The sequence below is a fragment of the Protopterus annectens genome, chromosome 3.part1 (assembly GCF_019279795.1).
Source record: "Protopterus annectens isolate FY-2018-M chromosome 3.part1, PAN1.0, whole genome shotgun sequence".
Lineage (NCBI taxonomy): Eukaryota > Metazoa > Chordata > Ceratodontiformes > Protopteridae > Protopterus > Protopterus annectens.
In genome coordinates this window covers 70267239-70274737 of record NC_056732.1, presented here as the reverse complement: position 1 = coordinate 70274737, position 7499 = coordinate 70267239, and the positions used below count along the sequence as shown (strand labels likewise).

The window sequence follows — 7499 nt, the reverse complement described above, 5'->3', positions numbered from 1 at the left end:
TCCCCCACAGGGATCTTTCCAGGGGAGGGGGTTTAGTCTGGAAAGCCCCCTTTCCCAGGGGGTTCGGAACAGGGACAATTTTCTGGCTAGAAATCACACGAGACAAATCGGTACAATTGATCATATGCAGAGGTTATTACATACCCTTTTCTACTCCCCCTTTATAGAAACAATTGGTCCCACATTTTCCACCGATCAAAGGGATTATGCATGCAAACTCAGAGGTACAGAATTTGCTAGAAAAGAGTCAGACAAAAATGTCCACGCAGACCAAATTGGATCCAGAACTTACTCAAGATTCTTTTGCTCCAAAAAAGACAGAGGATTGGAAGCCCAGTCTGGATCTCAGCAGACTAAACAAATCCATCAAAAAATCAAAGTTCCGGACGATAACACTGCAGTCAATACTTCCCCTTTTGGGGAAAGACGATTGGATGTGCTCGATCGATCTCCAGGATGCGTACTATCACATAAAAATGGACAGGTGATTCAGGAGACATTTACAGTTTTGACTGGGAGCCAGTAGTTATCAGTTGTGAGCCCTGCCCTTTGGTCTCACTACAAGCGCCCAGAGTGTTCGCCAAATGCATGGCAATGGTTACGGCTCACTTGGGGCGCCCAGAATTCTGTGTGTTTCCACACCTAGATGACTGGCTCCTAACCTCCACCACCAAGCATCTACTAGTCCAAGCAAGGGGCAAAACTATTCATCTGTTCCAAGCTAGGTTTTACAGTAAACTTCAAAAAATCTGCCTTGTTGCTTTCAACAGCATCTTTTATTCTTAAGCGCAGAATTGGACTCGAGAAAAATTTTGGCCAAACTCCCCCCAAAAGGCTTCAGTCCAGGTTCTGGGAACCATGGCAGCTGCAATTATTTTAGTACCTTTAATGCGTTTGCACATGAGACTTCTTCAATGGCTGCTTTTCTCCTAGTGGTCCATGCAAGGTCTGCCTCTGTCGCACAAGATCATTATCACAGGATCCTGCAAAAAGGACTTACGGTGGCGGCTTCATATGTCTCAGTTGACCATAGGCCGACCATTTGTTTATCCACAACCAATTGCCACAGTGACCACAGAAGCTTCTCATGGTGGGTGGGGGGGGGGGGGGGGCATTATCTGGGAAAGACTCTCCAAGGTATCTGGCAAGAGCATGAGAACCACTTGCATATCAATGTCCTAGAGATGAGAACATTGCTGTATGTATTGCAAGCATTCCAGGACTCTCTCCCGATAGGAACGATTGCAATTCAAACAGACAGCATGTCAGTAGTGTGGCTCATAAACAAGGAGGAACCAAATCCTATCCCCTATGTCTAGATGCACAGAGTATGGCAATGGTCAGTCTCTTCTCAACGTTTTCTGACAGCACCGCACATCCTGAGGAAATCCAACGTTATAGCTGACAAGACTCAGAGCTATTCTGGTGCCTTATGAGTGGTTCCTAAAACAAGAAGTTGTGGAAGAGATTTTCCACAGATGGGGCCACCCCTGCTGCAACCTTTTCACCATGTCCATGAATGCCAAATGCAGCAGCTACTTTTCCCTGATTCCCCCTCCGGGGAAGTCACCAAGGGGTGTGCTCATACACGATTGGCCCCCGGGACTACTTTACGCCTTCCTTCCCTGCCTCCTGAAACCGAAGGTTCTTTAGAAAGCTAATATGTTGAAAAGCACAGTGATTCTCATTGCACCATACTGGCCTCGGCAAATTTGATTCCTCTTTCAGTGGACCCATCTCCAGGAGGAACCGTGGATACTGGACCCAGTTCCAGACCTTCTGACTCATTCCATCCATCGATCCAGACCCTAAAATTGACAACTTGGCTGCTCCAGTTCCACTAATAACCAAGGTCCGTCATCTCCCCAGCAGTTAGAGACGTATATTGATTTCTTTTCATAAGGCATCAACCTGAAAACTATACCGTAGCAAATGGAAAAGATTTTCACACTGGGCTTCCAAAAACAACATAGATCTCTTTACAGTCCCATCACAGCAGTGCTAGATTTTCTCACTAAACTTTTTAACGAGGATGTGTCAGCGGCTACACTTGTAGAGTACAATTAGCCGCTATATCAAACTTTCATATTGGGGAAATAGGACTAAAAATCATGTCCCACTGACTCTCTAAAGCCTTTCTTAAAGGTAACGTCTTGTTAAGTCCTCTAGTAAAAGAACCCCCAGCTCCATGGGACTTAAATTTTGTTCTATCCTTATAAATTTTGCCTCTCTTTGAACCGGCATCATCATGTGACAAAGTTTTTGTCATGAAAGACAGCTGTTTTGGTGGCCAGTACCTCTGCTAGGCATGTGTCTGAACACCAGGCTTTATCTATACGTCCTCCATACGTAATTTTCCACAAAGATAGTTTCCTTATGTATGAACCCTTCATTTGTGCCAAAGGTGTGCTCAGAGACTCATCTAAATCAATCTATTGAATTACCAATGTTTTCCCCCAACTATGGCAACAAGGCAGAATATAGATTACTCCAGCTGGACATACATAGACAGCCGCATTTCTACTTTCATAGGACTAAAGATTTCATAGTCTGACCAACTTTTTGTGGCCTTTTCAGACAGAAAGAAAGGGTTTACAGTGTCAAAGGTAACTCTCTATAAATGTCTCACAGACCATATCTCATGCACATGCAATTCCCAAAAGAGATAGTTACCAGGTAAATTGAAGGATTATTGCAACTTCCTCTGCCTTTTAGGCCAGACTCCCTTTGGATTCTATTTGCGCAGCAACTACATGGGTAAAACTGCACACCTTTATTTCAAAGTAGACTGATCTCCCAAATCAGGGCCTTCTTTGGCTCCACTGTTCTGAAGAGCATTTTCTCTTGAGCCACCCAAGAAAGAAGGTGCTAGGGACGCTGTCCCAACCAGCATAGAATGAATGTGAGATAGGACAACATAACATTAACTTATGCACTCACCATAACATTCCACATTTTTTTGTCCATCTTGCCTTCATTCTTGCATCCCACCCTCCTTCCCCTACCTTCGCTCCTGGAGGATCATGCGGGCATTCATTTTTAGTAATTCATTTATGGAGTCTCTGATTCTCTTAGTGTTTAGACCTTTTGGTTAAACTCAGTCAAATTTTCATGGTTTCACTTGCAAACAAAATCTGGGTAATCTTCCCTGAGCATCATGGAATAGGGTATATCTTCGAGCCAGTGGAAGCTCTCGAGCTTTTGAATTTGCCTGAGTCGGAACTGATGCTCTGTTCCAAACCCAACCACCATAGAATAAAGGCAAGATTGACAACAAACATGGAACATTATGGTGAGTACATAACTTCTTATTTCCTGAAACTAGTCTTCCCTACTTGTTCCTTTCTTGGAGATTGGGAATAGCCTTTGCTTTGCTGTTGTGGGACCGGTTTGTGGGTGATGGAGGTCTTTATATTTGAGTTAATTTAGCTAATTAAATTAAACAGAGGTGATCAGTAGCTCTGGATGTCCTATTCATATGCTGCTATATCCATAAAACGAGGGGGGAAGTCAGCCTCTGGTTGACTTGTACTGCCGGCCATTCTACAAAAGATAAGTGCTACTGCGATGGTACGTGGGACGGCCCACATCACTTGGTGAACGCTGGCCATAAACGGATGTCTGGTATAAAGCGGATGTCAACAGGCACCTACCTCAGAACTTTTCTGCTGCCTGTATGACTGCTAGCTCCGGTTGTCGCTCGCTTGGAATAGTGACTTAGTGCTTGTCCGTGTTTAGTTAAGTACCCCATAGGGGTTTTTGTTAACATCTTGCTACTGTGTTGTGGGTTAATGTTAGGGAGAAAGGGCAAGTGTCGGTGTGGAAATCAGATCCCAAATACAAGCTCTGCCTCTTCTGTGTAGGCCTGGATCACGAGCATACCACTTGTGAGATCTGTCAGGTATTTGTACTTAAAACTCTTAGAAGCCATCTGGCCGCTCTAAAACTTTACGTAGAGAATCGGTGTTTGAAATGCTTAGCTATAGGCATCGACCCAATTTCGGGAACTTTGGAGGCCTGATCTATGTCTGCATCCTCTATTCTGACCGTACTTCTGGATGGCAATGAAGACAGAGTCCGAGTCTGAATCCACGGACTGATACCGGGAGGAGGAGGCCGCCAGCAAATCCCAGAGGGAGCCATATGCGTCCAACTCGGGGAGGGGGGGGGGTTCAAAGGACCTGCATGGGTTTTCCCAAATCGTTCTTTGGGAAGTCATTATTTTGGATGTCATAGAATGTCACCCAACATCAAGCTCTCCTCCTCTTCATCGAATCTGAGACGCTTCTGTGTCGAATGCTCCCAAAAAGAAGCAGCAAAAAACAAAACGTACTGCTCCTCAGCCAACTGTACCTTCTGACCAAACCCCTGATTGGCAGGCCTTTACCCAATGCCTTCTTAGCCTTATGCCAGGCCTCTGCTCCTGCCCAGGCCCCTTCAGTCTGCACTCCAAAGAGTAAAGTGTTGCCTGATATTTCCTCTGAGGAAAAGGATTCTTCAGGGGATGAATCCGTCACTTACACCTCCCAAATTGCTTCTCTTCTGAGCTATGCATATCCAGAGGAGGAATCAATGAAACGGATTCCCCTGGGGAAGACGTTACATTTGGAGTGACAGTAGTTCAAATGAAAAGACTTTTTTTTTTTAAATGGGACTGCATTCAGGTTACTTATGGGACTAGTCAGGTTACTGAGACTCAAAAGAGGTATGACTTCTTACAAATGGAACCCCCGAACCTGTCTGCGGTTCCTCCTGTACATCCTTCATGTTTGGATGCCTTCCTGACTGTTTCCAATGCTTTTGCTTCCCAACTTCCAGCACCCAAGCTTCCAGGCAGATTTTATCAAGCCCCTGAAGATACCACATTCCTCTTCAGGTACCGTTCTGCAGATCCATCAACTATTTATGTTGCTGCAGATAAAAAATTTAAGATTCTTCCCTTCAATTCCTTACTCCCGTCAAATAAGGAAAGTAGAATATTGGAATGATTATGCAAAAAAGTCTATACCCCTGCCACCTTAGCTGTGAGAGCCATAAACGGTCAAACTCGTATGGCCAAATATTCCTTGACCCTCCTCACTATTGCCATTAAACTATTGTGACCCACCTGATTCCCTCATTAAAGGTAAGATCGTTAGCCTGCAAAATTCCTGCAGGGAAGTTACTATACACTCTATAAAGTGTAGTTATGATGCAGTGGAGGCTTCATCAAGGGCTGTGGCCTCAGGTTCTGTCATGAGGAGATGCTCTTGGCTTAGGCTACAGCCTTTACTAGGTGACGTGAAATCTAAACTGATGGACGCACCCTTAAATAACAAAGCTTTGTTTGGTTCAGCAGCTGCTGAGCTCTTTAAGGCCCTTCAGGTGATGGACAAAGAACTTAAGGTCCTAAGGCACATATTTGTACCATAGTTCCTCGCTTCCCGAGGAATTATCCAGCAAGCACACGTTCTATGAGAAGGCCTTCTAGACATTTGTCCTCCAAAGGGAAAAAAGATTCCAGGAAGCAGACCCCTTCCAGGTCTTGTCTTTCTACTCCATCTCAAAAACAGCCTTTGCCATTTGCTCTCTCTGCGGCCCCAAGAGTGTTCACAAAGTGTCCAGCCCCAGTCCATTGCCTTTGCTAGGATGCAGGGGATCCAACTCTTCCCTTAAATGGATGATATTCTCATTCAGGCATCGTCCCTGCAGATGATCCAGCAGCACCTGGACTTGGGGATTACCATAAACATTAAAAAATCTTCTCTGACCCACCCCAGGATCTTGTGTTAGGATGCAGGATTCTCACAGGACAAATGGTGGCCTGTTTTCCCTCAGACAAGTTTCTGTCCATCACCTTTTATTTCCAGGGAATTCTTTTTCTCCAAACCCTATTGGCTTGGGAGTTTGAGGCTCCTGAGATTCATGGCCTCCACTATTCCCATGGTACCCTTAGCAAGGTTACACTTGAGGAAATTTCAGTGGTACTTGAGGACAGTCTGGAAACAACACCTGCACCCTCTGGAGTTTATGGTGCCCCTTCCTGCCTATCCAGGGAACTAAAGTGGTGGATTGCCCTGATTTATACCAATCCAGGTCTCTCCCTACAACCCCTTCCCCCAATCAGGATCTGTCCACAGATGCTTCAGACTCTGGTTGCGGGTCAACCTTAGAAAACTGAGGAACACATGGACCCTTCACCAACAGAAGGAACACATCAACATCAGGAAATGAGAGCCTTGATATTTGCCCTCCAAAATTTCAAGACTCAAATCCTCCGAGGAGTGCTGAGATGGTACACAGATACCACCACTGTACTGTGGTACGTCAACAAATGGGGAGCTGAAGTCCTACGTCCTATGCAGATTTGTTCAGCAGGTTTGGGAGATGGCTAGAAGGGATACTTGTATCTCTCGAACTCTCTACATAGCCTCTACCTAGAATGTGATGGCAGATGTTCTAAGCAGGTCCTTAACTCCATCCCATGAATGAATGTTAAACAGGGATGTGTTCCTGGACCTGGTCCATCGATGGTGTATACCTCAGGTAGACGTGTTTGCCTCACCCATGAACAGACAACTCCCAACGTACTGCACCAGGATACTCACCCCTTGGGCATGGAAGGTGGATGCTTTTTCCCTCCCATAGCAGGGGATGTTCGCTTATGCATCCCCCCCTCCCTGTTAGACACAAGTTCTGCTGAAGATTCAGTGAGAACAACCTCAAATCTTGCTGGTGACCCCATTTTGGCCAAGGCAGCACTGGTTCCCCTTTCTACATCATCTAGGCAAGGGCAATCACCAGAAAGTTACCCCACAGGATGGACTTAAACAAGCGAAAGGCACTCTCATACACCCCGAAATATCCACCCTTAACCTTGCAGTGCGAGTGATAGGGTGTTGATTCCCTTTAGAGACCTTTATACTGAAGACATGCTTCAGGTTTTGCAGGAGGCCAGAAAATCCTACCTATCCAATTGGGAAAGGTTTTCTGTTTGGTGTCTAAAACAACTTCAACCAGTGGCTGTATGCCTCCAGTGGGTTCTGTCTTACCTGTGCGAACTGATGAATCCTGGCTTATATTCTTCTATTAAGGCACACCTGTCTGCCATCTCAACATGTTTGCCTCTCTCCCCTCCTTTGGCTTACAGACTAGAAGTCAAGCTCTTTTTAAAAGAGGTACTAGATATTAGACTTCCAAGGAAGCCTATTCCCCCTCCTTGAGATCTTAATTTTGTATTGGAAAAGCTGACCTTACCACCCTTTGAACCAGCTAAGAATTGCACTCTCCAACCCTGCAAATGGAAAACCATTCTTTTGGTGACCATTACTTCAGCCAGAAGGGTCTATGAACTGCAAGCCCTCATGGCCTCTCACCGTGTATGATTTTCCACAAGGACAGGGTTTGCCATTTTAGTAACCCATCCTTCATGCCCAAGGTTGTTAAACTTTAATCAGGCTATCAATCTTCCTGTCATTCCTTCACCACAGATCCTCCCCTACCTGGATGTACATGGACAA

At 45.3% G+C, this 7499-nt stretch overlaps 1 protein-coding gene across 1 annotated transcript in view; it reads right to left on the bottom strand.

Moving 5' to 3' along the window:
- ATAD2 (ATPase family AAA domain containing 2) overlaps positions 1 to 7499 on the bottom strand; it is a 1885102-nt gene that overhangs the window by 739392 nt on the left and 1138211 nt on the right. The window lies entirely within an intron of this gene.